We start from the raw sequence: 11,532 nt of genomic DNA, 5'->3' as shown, positions 1-11,532 counted from the left end.
TAAATCAAAGTAATGTTATTATTTTGGACTTAGAAAAGTCGTGTTCTTAACTTACGAAATATGGCTTCTTTCTAAAACCAAGATAGTCGAATATTTACTTTCAAATAAAATAAAAACGGGATTTAAAGTGATGATTAAATGGCGTTCATTTTTGTTCTTGAGGATCTAAGGCATTATGTCTTAACTTACGGGACAGGATCCTTTCTTCTCGATTAACTTGAAATAAGCCCCTTTTCGTGAAAATTAATTTAGTAATGTCTTAATAAAGGGTCGTATTCTAAAATCTCTTCAAATTTTTAATTTTCGACACTAAAGGCATCAAGTAATCAATTATGTATCAATTTTAGACATAACAAGGGTGCTAATCCTTCCTCGTGCGTAACTGACTCCCGAAGTCGTTTTCTGGATTTTTGTAAACCGAAAAATATTGTTTTAATAAATCAAACCTCTTATTAAAATGATCAAATTACGAGATGACCCGATCACACTTCCTAAAAGTGATTCGTGGCGACTCCATCTTCGTTTTCAAAATATAAGTCGATCTTTCAAAAAAAAAGGTTTCAACAATTATTATTTAAATAACCACATATTAATTAAAATTATTGGAACATATAATCAACTTAAAAACTATACTTCAATTTTTAAAAGATAATATATTTGTAATATTATGCATATGATTTATAATTTAATTATAAAAAAATTCAAAGATAAAATTATTATAATAAATATAATTGATGATTAAAAAAATTAAATATATATATTATATAGATAATTTTAATTTAATTGTCGATAATCTTTTAGCTAAATGACAAGAGTACTATGTTTTAAGTATGAGAGTTTTGGGTTCAATTCTAAGTAACCCTATTCCCTTTTCGTAATTATAAAAAATATTTTTTAATTTTAATTTTAGGAATAAATTTTTAAATATTTTTATTGATTTTTTTTAATTTTAGAAATAAAGATCTATATAATTATAGAGATAATATGTATCTAATATTTTTTAATTTTATAAATAAACTTTTAATTTTTTAAAAATATTTAAAATTTCAATTTTAAATGATTTTTAGAATTAAAGTTTTATTTTTAAAATTTTTAATTTTAGAAATAAATTTTTAAATAATTTATTTTGAAACAGATTAAAGTTTTAAATAATGTAAAAGTATAAATTTTACTTTTGAAAAAAAAATAGTTGACTAATTTTTGTTTGTGATATGGTGTGTATGTGTCCTTCCCTTGCTTCTTTCCCGGTATGAAATGGGTCCTGAGACCGCCCCTTCCAATTTTATATTTTATATAAAATAAGATGAATGCAATATAAAAACTGAACCATAGAGAGGATAAGGTTTGTTGCCCTATCATCTAATTTTTGAAAATTAAAATTTAATCTTTATATTTTTATTTAATGGAATTTGGTCATTTTGTTTTTAAAATTTTAAAATTTAGATTCAATTATTAATAGCCTGAGTGTAATTTTGTATTTTCACTCTCACAATTACAAGAAATAAAATCGATAATTGTGTAAAAAACTTCTTGATGCTATACTCTATGAAAAATCAATTTAAATTCATGATTTAAGCAAATACCTTCATAATGATTGCATCGGCATTTGGAATGGCATGAAACATGTCACCACCAATATGGGAGACCCTATTGTATGCCGGTGCCATCGAGACAACATACGGCAAATCAGAGATCGTCAAAGCATATCCACATATCAAAGTTGTTAACTTTGATTTGTGGATATGCTTTGACGATCTCTGATATTAAGCCTCTAGTCCCACCTCTGTCATCAACCAATGATCCAATGGAGTTGAACCCTTGTTTGTAACCTGACAGGATTACACTGGTGACGACCTTGGATGTACAAGCCAGGCCATCGTTAAAAAGCTTGTTGAAATCAGGATTTCTCGATGCTCAATCCCATATTTCACATCCATGAGCTTTCTTGAAGGTAACGCCACCTTCTTTCACGCACTGATTGAAGTAGCGCCAAGGAGCCATTTGCCATGGATGGTTCTCCATTAGTACCATAGGTGCCAGGGTTTGCTCCGAGTCATGTAGAAGCCATCTCAATGAGTGAGTTAAGTCGTACAAGGGATCTCTACCGTCTGCAGGATAGTGGATAGTGAAAATCTTTCAGCGAACAAGCAGTCCCATTATGCGAGCAAGGGTGGTGATATCTGGCGAAGTAAGGCCATCATTAATGCAGGAAGCTATTTGCGACAAAGTGGCCGCGCCACCATAAGAGTATATTATGTCAGCTATGCGAAGCTTCACGGCAGACTTAAGCGCCATAGAATCTGCAAAGCTGAACATGTAACGCCATATCTCTGCTTGCCCTTGTAGCCTTGCTTCATCTAATTCTATTCTTTCCATTGCATTCGGCCTTTCTCCTAGTTTTCGTGGGATCTCATTTTTCCTAATAATCAAGAAGTAATTTATAGTAAAGCGGAGAGGAAGAGAATTGTGAGTGAGGATTTTTTTTATACAAATATTTTTAATTCTTTTTCTCGTCACCTCTTAACGAATGTCTTTAGAATAAGATAAAACTTCCAGTTTTTTTAATCAAAATCCCTATAAGAAAAACATCAATCAATAAGCAATGACGTCTTCTAACACAAACTGTTGAATAACATTTGGATAGTCCAAACATAAAACATAAGAAGAAGCCTTGTTTAGGGAGAAAAAAAAATTGAGAGTGTGACCTCCCAATTTTATATTTTATATAAAATAAGGGGAAAACAGAACCATAGAGAGGATAAGGTCTGTTGCCGTATCATGTAAGTTTTGAAAATTAAAATTTAATTTTTATATTTTTATTTAATGGAATTTGGTCGTTTTATTTTTATAATTTTAAATTTTAAATTCAATTACTAATGTCATTATTTTTTTATTAAATTCAAGTTATTGAATTAAATTTTTAAAAATAAAAATACAAAGACTTAATTCTAAATTTTCAAAAAAAATTATGACATATTTTAATCTACCTTTTTCTCTAAAATAGATTGAATTTTATGCAAATGGGAATCATTTAATTTTCGAGAGTTAATTTGTTTAACTATATACATTTTTTATGATATATTATAAAATGCGTAAAATTGAAATAAGAAAAGGGAAAAATACATCACATATATGAATAAATTATTGTCAATTCAACCATTACCAATAGTATATTTAAGACTGGAAGCCACAAAATGAATTTTTAGGTAAACACTCAATGCCACTAAGAGGTCCATATATTTATTGAATTCACATATAAATTTTTGGAAATTGGACAACGGGGAAGTTTGTACCTTTTAATTTCTTTCAGTCAAATTGCATAATAACTAATATCACTTGATTATTAGTATAATAAGATAAAAAAAATTATTTATTGCATTCATACTTACATATATTACAATAATTAGATATAAAATAAAAAATAGTTAATATATTTTATGCAAAAAAACTACTAATCATCAGGATACGCCTCGATGATGGAAAGCAAGTTAGGAATGTTGATGATTTTGTAGTGAGAGAAGCTTCCTCCTTCCAAGATTTTCTTCCATTCCACCTATATTCTCTCTTTACCATTGATATGTGCAATCATTACGAGATCAAATATGAATCCAATTTCATCAAATACTCCAGTTCCATCTTCTTTCAAAATTATTTCAACAATTATCACTTTGCCATTCTCTCTTGGTATTGCTTTCTTACAAATTTGTAATATTTTTATGCAATCCTCATCACCTCAATCATGCAATATCCACTGCAAATAAAAAAATACAAAAAAATAGTATCTAATTATTTTCTTATAATTAATATTACTTAATAAACTGAAACTTGATTAAAATTTCATGGCGTGATATCAATCTTCTATTACTGTTAAATTGATTCTGATAGCCACAAAAAAATCATATGTTGTTAGTCGCCTGAAAAAGATTTGCTTAACGTTTTCCCCATGAGTTCATTAAATAGCCACAATAAAAAATCATATAGCATTATTCTTCTCTTTATATTTTAAACTAGTTGTACATCATTTTAATTAAGTTGACTTTATAAGATTAAAAATTTTCTTTTCGATTATTACAAAATTACTATTTTACTTTTTTTTAATATAAATTAGCTTTCATTTCAAAAGTATATGGAGTATAATATAAAAACCTGTATGGTATTTTTACCAAATCCTTGACTCGAGAGAAGTACTTTAATTTCTCTATCTGGAATCTTGTATTTTCAATATGGTATTTTTATTTGAAATACGCTTGTCCCTAATAAAGGAAATAATTGAAGATTTGAATACTATATTGACAAGGGTTGCCAATCAAGAAAAATTTGATGCAACACCTTTGATTATGGCCACCTCCCCACAAGCGTCCATGGAATTTAAGGCTCTAAATCTAGAAATTACCTATAATAATGGCGGTAATAGAAATTAAATTAGAAAGATGCCCACTTATTCTAAAATCTACATGACTGAATATTTAAATATCTACGCATTTTTTTGTGAAAATAAAAATTAAACTAATTACAAAATAGAAATCTAAAAAGGAAAAACATTCTTATTCTTATCCAAATCCATTAATGCGAGCATCATCGAATGAGGAGTATCGAACACTTGCAAATTTTCTGTTCCAATCAAAGCTTGTTTAGCTAGACAATCTACAACTTGATTTTGATCTCTCAGAATGTACCGCAACAACCATCGTTTCTCTTGAAATAAGATACTTTGGATGCGGCTAATTAACGCTGAATTCGCCTCAGTAGAGGTACTATCAAGAATAGCTTTTACAACTTCCAAACTATCAGATTGTATGATGACTTCATTGTGACCCCTTTGTTGAATTAGACTGAGACCCTCCAAAATGGCCCATAGTTCAACATTAAAGATAGAGCATTTTCCAAGGTGACGACTATACCCAAAGATCCAATTTCTGTTAGCATCACAAGCAACTCAACCGGCAGCTGCATTTCCAGATTCTAGTTGCACTGCCCCATCACTGTTAAGAAAAATCAGATCCTCAAAAGAGTCCTCTTCGACAAGAGATTTAAAACTACCCTTATCATCTGCTTTAAGAGCTGAAAAGAGTTGATTCGCCCAACTTAAAGAAACTTGAATAATCTCTCTTGAACTCCAAGATCTTCCTTGAAAAATGAATAAGTTACGGTTCTTCCATAAGCGCGAAACAAGAAGTCCAAAAAAACAAGCCCAATTGTATCATTCCTCATGAACCAAGCTATTACCCTGTAAGTTAGTAAGAAGCCAATCTTGTGAATTAGTAGAGAAAAAATTCGATAAACAATTACCTGAGAGAACTTGGTTCCAGACTTCCTTAACAACAACGCAATCTCTCAAAATATGTAAAATATGCTTCGAATAGAAACCATAGATGGGGCAAGAAGGGTCAACTGTTAGACCTCATCTGACCTATTCCACATTACTAAGGAGCCTTCCTTGTAAAGCAGTCCAAATGAAAAACCGAACTCGTTGAGGACCTGGCAGCTTCCAAACACTCTTCCATTTCTCATCTTTCGAATTCCAATCACCTTCATTTGACTGAAAAACCCCAACCGAAGTGTGGCTCCAAGAAATTTTATCAGAGCCAACAGATGGATGAAGAGGCGAAATGCCTTTAATAAGCTGAATCACGTCATCTGAGAGCCAAATCTGAAACAGATCAAGGTTCCACGAATCGTCCTCAGTGATCATCTCATTAAGGAGGAAACTTGAATCTTGATTAACATTATCCGGAATAAGTCGAAACAAAGGCCTTACACTCGAGATCCAATTATCTAGCAACGAATTTTATTTCCATCTCCAACGGACTAGAAAAGATTTTCACGAACTAACGGCCAAACCTTAGAAAGAGACCTCCAAAGAAAAGAACTTATGTCTCGAGCAATGCAATCCGGCAAATCCTTCTTCAAATGATACTTCGAATGAAGCACGCGAACCTATAAAACATCCTTATTAGACAAAATATTAAAACCCAGTTTCAAAAGAAATGATATGTTTTGTTCACGAAGTCTTCTCATCCCTAGGCTACCACACCACTTAGGTTGGCAAATTGAATCCCACCCCACAAGCGACATCTTCTTTCTATTAGAGGATCCCTAAATAAACTGCTTCACCAAACTTTCAATCTCATCACTGATTTTTCTATGAATCATCATTGATTGCATAAAATAGCTAGGGATGGATAAAAGAACCCACTGAGCTAGAGTAATACGACCAGCAATTGAGAGTTTTTTGGAATCCCAACTGTGTAGCTTCTCTTGTACTTTTTCAACCACAAAATTCATAGTGCTATTTGTCACCCTCTAATGAAAAAGAGAAACCCCAAGGTAACGCCCAAGATCATTAACTTTTTGAAAGTCGAATAAAAAACTGATAATATTAGTTAAAGAATCATCCACCCCTCTACAGAAAAAAATATTAGTCTTTCTTGCATTAATAAGATGCCTAGAGAAACTATAGAAACGATCCAGAATATCTTTTATGATCCTGCCATGAACCAAGTTTGCTTTGCTGAAAATAACTAGATCATCCGCAAAGAAAAAATGTGAGAGAGACGGCCCATGACAAGAAAGTCTTATTGGGCTCCACTTACCCATCGAAATATCTGAGTGAATCAAATAACCAAGACATTCCATGCAAAGCACAAATAGATAGGGAGAGAGTGGACACCCCTATCTAATACCTCTAGCCGGCCTAAATTTAGACAGAGGTACACCATTCCACATAAACTGCATAGTAGAATTCGAAATAGAGGACATAATAACTTTACTAAGATATAAAGGAATACCAACGGCTTGGAAAGAAACATGAATAAAGTCTCATCTCACTCTATCATAGGCTTTCTCCAAATAGATTTTAATCATCATCCACTTTCTTTCTTTTTTGACATCTCATGGAATGAATTACCTCTTGAGCGATGATGATGTTATAGGTTATGTTCCTACCTGCAATAAAGCCAACATGTTCCTGCGCAATAATTTTAGGGAAAACATGCTTAAAGTGGCTAGTAATTACCTTCATTACTAGCTTATAGAGAACAGAGTAGAGGCTTATTAGAAGAAACTGTCCAAAGCCTTCTGGATTCGCAACCTTAGAAATAAGCACGATCAGGGTGTTATTCAAATCTGCCTCAATAGAACCTCCATTGAACACCTTTTTGACCCAATCACAAACTGCCCCCGAATTTTACTCCACTGTTTTTGAAAAAGAGGGCATGAAACCCATCACTTCTCGGAGCTTTAAGAGGAGCCATATCAAAAAGGGAAACCTTAATCTCTTAATTAATAACCGATCTCCCCAAGAAATTAATGTCATCTCGCTCTAGTTGAGGAAAGTTGTTATGAAGAAAAACACCAATAACACCAGGGCGTTCCCCATAGAGCTTTTGGAAAAAAGTATTCGCCTCAGCCTCAATAGCCTCTCGGTAAAAAATCCACTCCCTATTATTATTCCGAATAGCAGATATGTGGTTGCTTTTTTTTTACAAAGTTCGAGAATAGAAGAACTTTGTGTTACGATCACTCAAGTACAGCCAATCACACCTCACTTTTTGCTTATAGAGGAGTTCTTCATGATGCAAAACATTCTCAAGGTCTTGTTTAAGATTCAAATCCATCTGAGCTAAATTATTTGAACAAGAGAAATCCATTCTACTTTGAACATTAGCAATTTTACAAACAAGGTGCCTCTTTTTGGTAATGATGTACCCATAGACCTGCTTATTCCACTCTTTTAAATTAAGAGTAAGCTTGGATAAGGAATCCGCCATGTCACCAATGAATACCCAATTATCATTCATAAAATCATTAAAAGCGGAATGTTCAGTCCAACCTGCCAAGAACTGAAAGAGTCTCCCTCTAGGCAAAATAATCTTTGAATTTTGATTGAAAAAAAGAGGAAGGTGGTCAGATTTGATTTTAGGTAAGTGAGTAACCAAACTATTAGGGAAATTATGAATCCATGCTTTATTACCCAACACACGGTCTATGTAACAGTCTGGTTTAGAACCTAGTTAGAATAATAGTTTCGGGACCACATATTCGAGTTAGAAAAATATTTAAATATTATTTTCTATGCTTATAATATGTGAATTAGTATGTGTGAAATTTCTGTATGAAAATTTTATCGTTTGTGTGCTCGATTTGATAAAATGACCTAATCGCGTAAAAGGTAAAAGTGGCCTTCTAATTGTTAAAGTGCTTTATTGCCATGTCTCTTTAATTGTGAAGTCCTTATGTGGTTATTTAACCATGGAAGGAATTAAATGACATAAATGGCATTATGTTTAATGAATAAATGATTTTATAAAAAAGGGTAAAATTATAATTTACTTAATATGATAATTATAATAAAACAAAAGCTTAAAAATAAAGCCATTATGCTCATCATCTTACCGAAATTGAAGAAAATAAAAGCCAAGTTTTGTGTTTTAACATTCGGTCATTGAAGAACTTGATTGAGGTATGTGTTTTGATCGGTTCTCGTGTGATCGTTGCTTAGTATACTATCAAGCCCATGTCTTAATTTCTAATTTTGATGATGATTTTGAAATATTCCATTGATGAAATTGTGAGCTTTGTGAAGTCTAATGATAGTAAAGTAAAGATATGTTGTAGGTTAACATATTTTGTATGTGAATTTTTGATGAATTTGAGTACAATGGGCTAAATTGTGAAATTTGTAAATTGAGGGGATAAAATGTGAAATAAATGAAATGTGTGGACTTTTATGATTACTCGGAGAATTCGGCCAAGCATGAGTATATGCAAATTATGTGTATTTTGTGATTTGATGAAATCGGGACTAAATTGTCAAAATTTGAGAATGTGAGGGCTAGTTTGTAAAGTGCCCTAAATGTGTGTTTGTGGATTGATTTGAATGTGTTTAGATCAAAAACCAAAGAAAACAGAATTAGATCGAGGAAAGTCGAAAGTCGCCGAATAGCCGTACGTTTCTGTTCATTCTCGTACGAGGTAAGTCTATTTACAAATAGACCTATTTGAATTGATTTATTTATGCTCATATGATATTGAATTGTGTTGGATGAATATGGAAGATGAATATGTGAAATCTAAGAAAATATCGACAAAGTTCTGACATCTAAAAAGTCTCGTACGAACCTTAGGAATAGTTAGGATACATATGTCATGACATAGGATCCGATATGTTTTATCATGTAAGACCACGTCTGGGACGTTAGCATCGACTTATGTTTTACGTGTAAGACCACTTCTAGGACGTTGGCATCGTATTTGATTTCGTGTAAGACCCTGTCTAGGATAGTGGCAACGATATTTGATTACATGTAAGACCATGTCTGGGATGTTAGCATTGTATGAGCTTTCTGAGATATCTGCGTATCCTTATGATTCCGAACGGTTCAACGGGTATTCCAAGAACGAATAAATATATGAGATATGTATCTGATTCAGGTACGTTTGAATTGTATACTATGATTGAGAATAAAAGGTAAGTATATGTGCAAATGTATATATATATATATATGATCTAAATATGTGAATTTATGCTATATGAGAAAATGATTTGAGAATGAGTGAAAGGTACATGAACTATGTGGGTATTGATAGCATTTGGCTTTGAATACATGTAATTTGATGATATTTTCATGTTTTGAATGATAAGTTTATTTGTATATATATCTTACTAAGCTTTTGAAAGCTTACTTTGTATGTATTTGCTTTGTTTTATAGATATCATAGCTACCGGGAGCTCGGGGATCATCGAGGATCATCACCACACTATCGAACCTTACTTTGGTATCTTTTGAATGTGTAAATATTGAAGTATGACATGTATAGGCTAGAAGTCTTTGATATGTTTTGTAATGTGTATATTTAGCCATGTGATATGGCTTAATTATGGTTGAATTTATGTTTCGATTATGATATATGATATGTAATGCAAATGGTGCATATGTGATGTGCTCTTGAATGACCAAATGAAATGGTCAATTTTGGTAAGCTTTGGTATGTGTTTATTTGAGTAATTGGTAAGTTTTAATGTTGTGAATTGAAGTATTGAATCATGTGTATTGGCATGAAATTGAGTTAGTGAATTGATATGATTTGGGATGGTCATAAGTATGATAATTGGTTGTTAATGATATTGTTTGTATGACATATGTATTGGTTGCAAATTAGCTGAAATATTGGCATAAAATGTTGTAGTTTTGATGCTTGTAGACTTCACCCAAATTAGGTGGCAAATTGGCTTTTTAAATAGCCTATTTTTGTTCACACGCGCAGATACACGGGCATGTGTCTCAGCCCTGTGTCCCCTAGGGTACCCTACGATTGTAAGTCAGTCTTGGGCACGGCCAAGGCACATGGGCGTGTCTTGTAGCCATGTGAGCAAGTCAGTATGTATGCCCTATTTTGACATGACCTAGACACACGAACGTGTCTAATGCCATGTAAGGCACACGGCTTGTTCACACGGGCGTGTGGCCTGTACAATTTTGAAAATTTTTAAGTTTTGGAAAAAAACTGTATGAACTCAGTTCATTCCCAACCCCTTTCTAGTGCGTGATTTAGGTCTCGATGACCTATGTAAGGGACTCAATAGTAATATTTGATTTTGATTTGTGAATGATGAATATGAATTGTTCGTGTAATGTTTCAATTTGTCTGGTAATGCCTTTAACCCTAGTATGGTGATGGATACGGGTTAGGGTGTTACAGTCTAACCTTTCAAAAAGCGTGCCTCTATGCCAAGTAAAAAGAGGTCCTCTAAAACCCAAATCGTGCAACTTGGCTTTCTCTACAAATTCTCCAAACTGAGGACATCTCCTTCCATTAGTAATACCACCAAACTTTTCAAAAGAAGATAGAATTGCGTTGAAATCACCAATAACAATTTATGGAATACGACTGGATAGAATCAAAGACCTTAAGACATCCCAAAGATCCTTACATTTTTGCCGATTAAGAATGGCATAAACGAAAGAAATAAAAAATGGACGTGAATAGGACATTTGCCAAACTTTAGCAAGAATAAATTGAGGATGACTACGAACCACCTCGACACGAATGGAATCTTTCCAACCAAGCCAGATACCTCCAGAGTACCCAATCGCCTTTACTCAATGAGAGCGCTGGAAACCTAATTTTGCAATAATGCTATCAGCTTTAGCTCCACTAACTCTTGTCTCAAGCAAACAAACTATATATGGTTATGCTCCATGTTATATTCTCGAAAAATTCAGGGAAATTTAAAACTGGCACATCCCCAACAATTTCAAGAAAAAATTATAAAATTTATAATAAAAAACGAAAGGTTAGAAGACATACCATTACTGCTGAGGGACTAAATCCCCCTCAAAGGTTAAACTTGCGCCTCCCGAATCTACAATACCATTTTGACTGGGATTATGAGTAGAAAGAATATTTGCCATCACCTCCATAGATTCTGGTAAAGGGATTCGTGCACTAACAGAAGATTTAAAACGACTCACACGTCCTCGAAGAGCATTTGAACTCTTATGGCTACACAGTTTTTATTAATTTTAAAAT

General features: G+C 32.8%; 1 pseudogene; it reads right to left on the bottom strand.

Annotated features, from left to right (window-relative positions):
• Positions 1-1,168: 1,168 nt before the first annotated feature.
• Positions 1,169-2,415, bottom strand: LOC107888115 (desmethylxanthohumol 6'-O-methyltransferase-like; annotated as a pseudogene).
• Positions 2,416-11,532: the final 9,117 nt, after the last annotated feature.

This window comes from Gossypium hirsutum, chromosome A03 (genome assembly GCF_007990345.1).
Source record: "Gossypium hirsutum isolate 1008001.06 chromosome A03, Gossypium_hirsutum_v2.1, whole genome shotgun sequence".
NCBI lineage: Eukaryota > Viridiplantae > Streptophyta > Magnoliopsida > Malvales > Malvaceae > Gossypium > Gossypium hirsutum.
The sequence above is the reverse complement of the archived record's forward strand: the minus strand, read 5'-3'. Positions and strand labels throughout refer to the sequence as shown.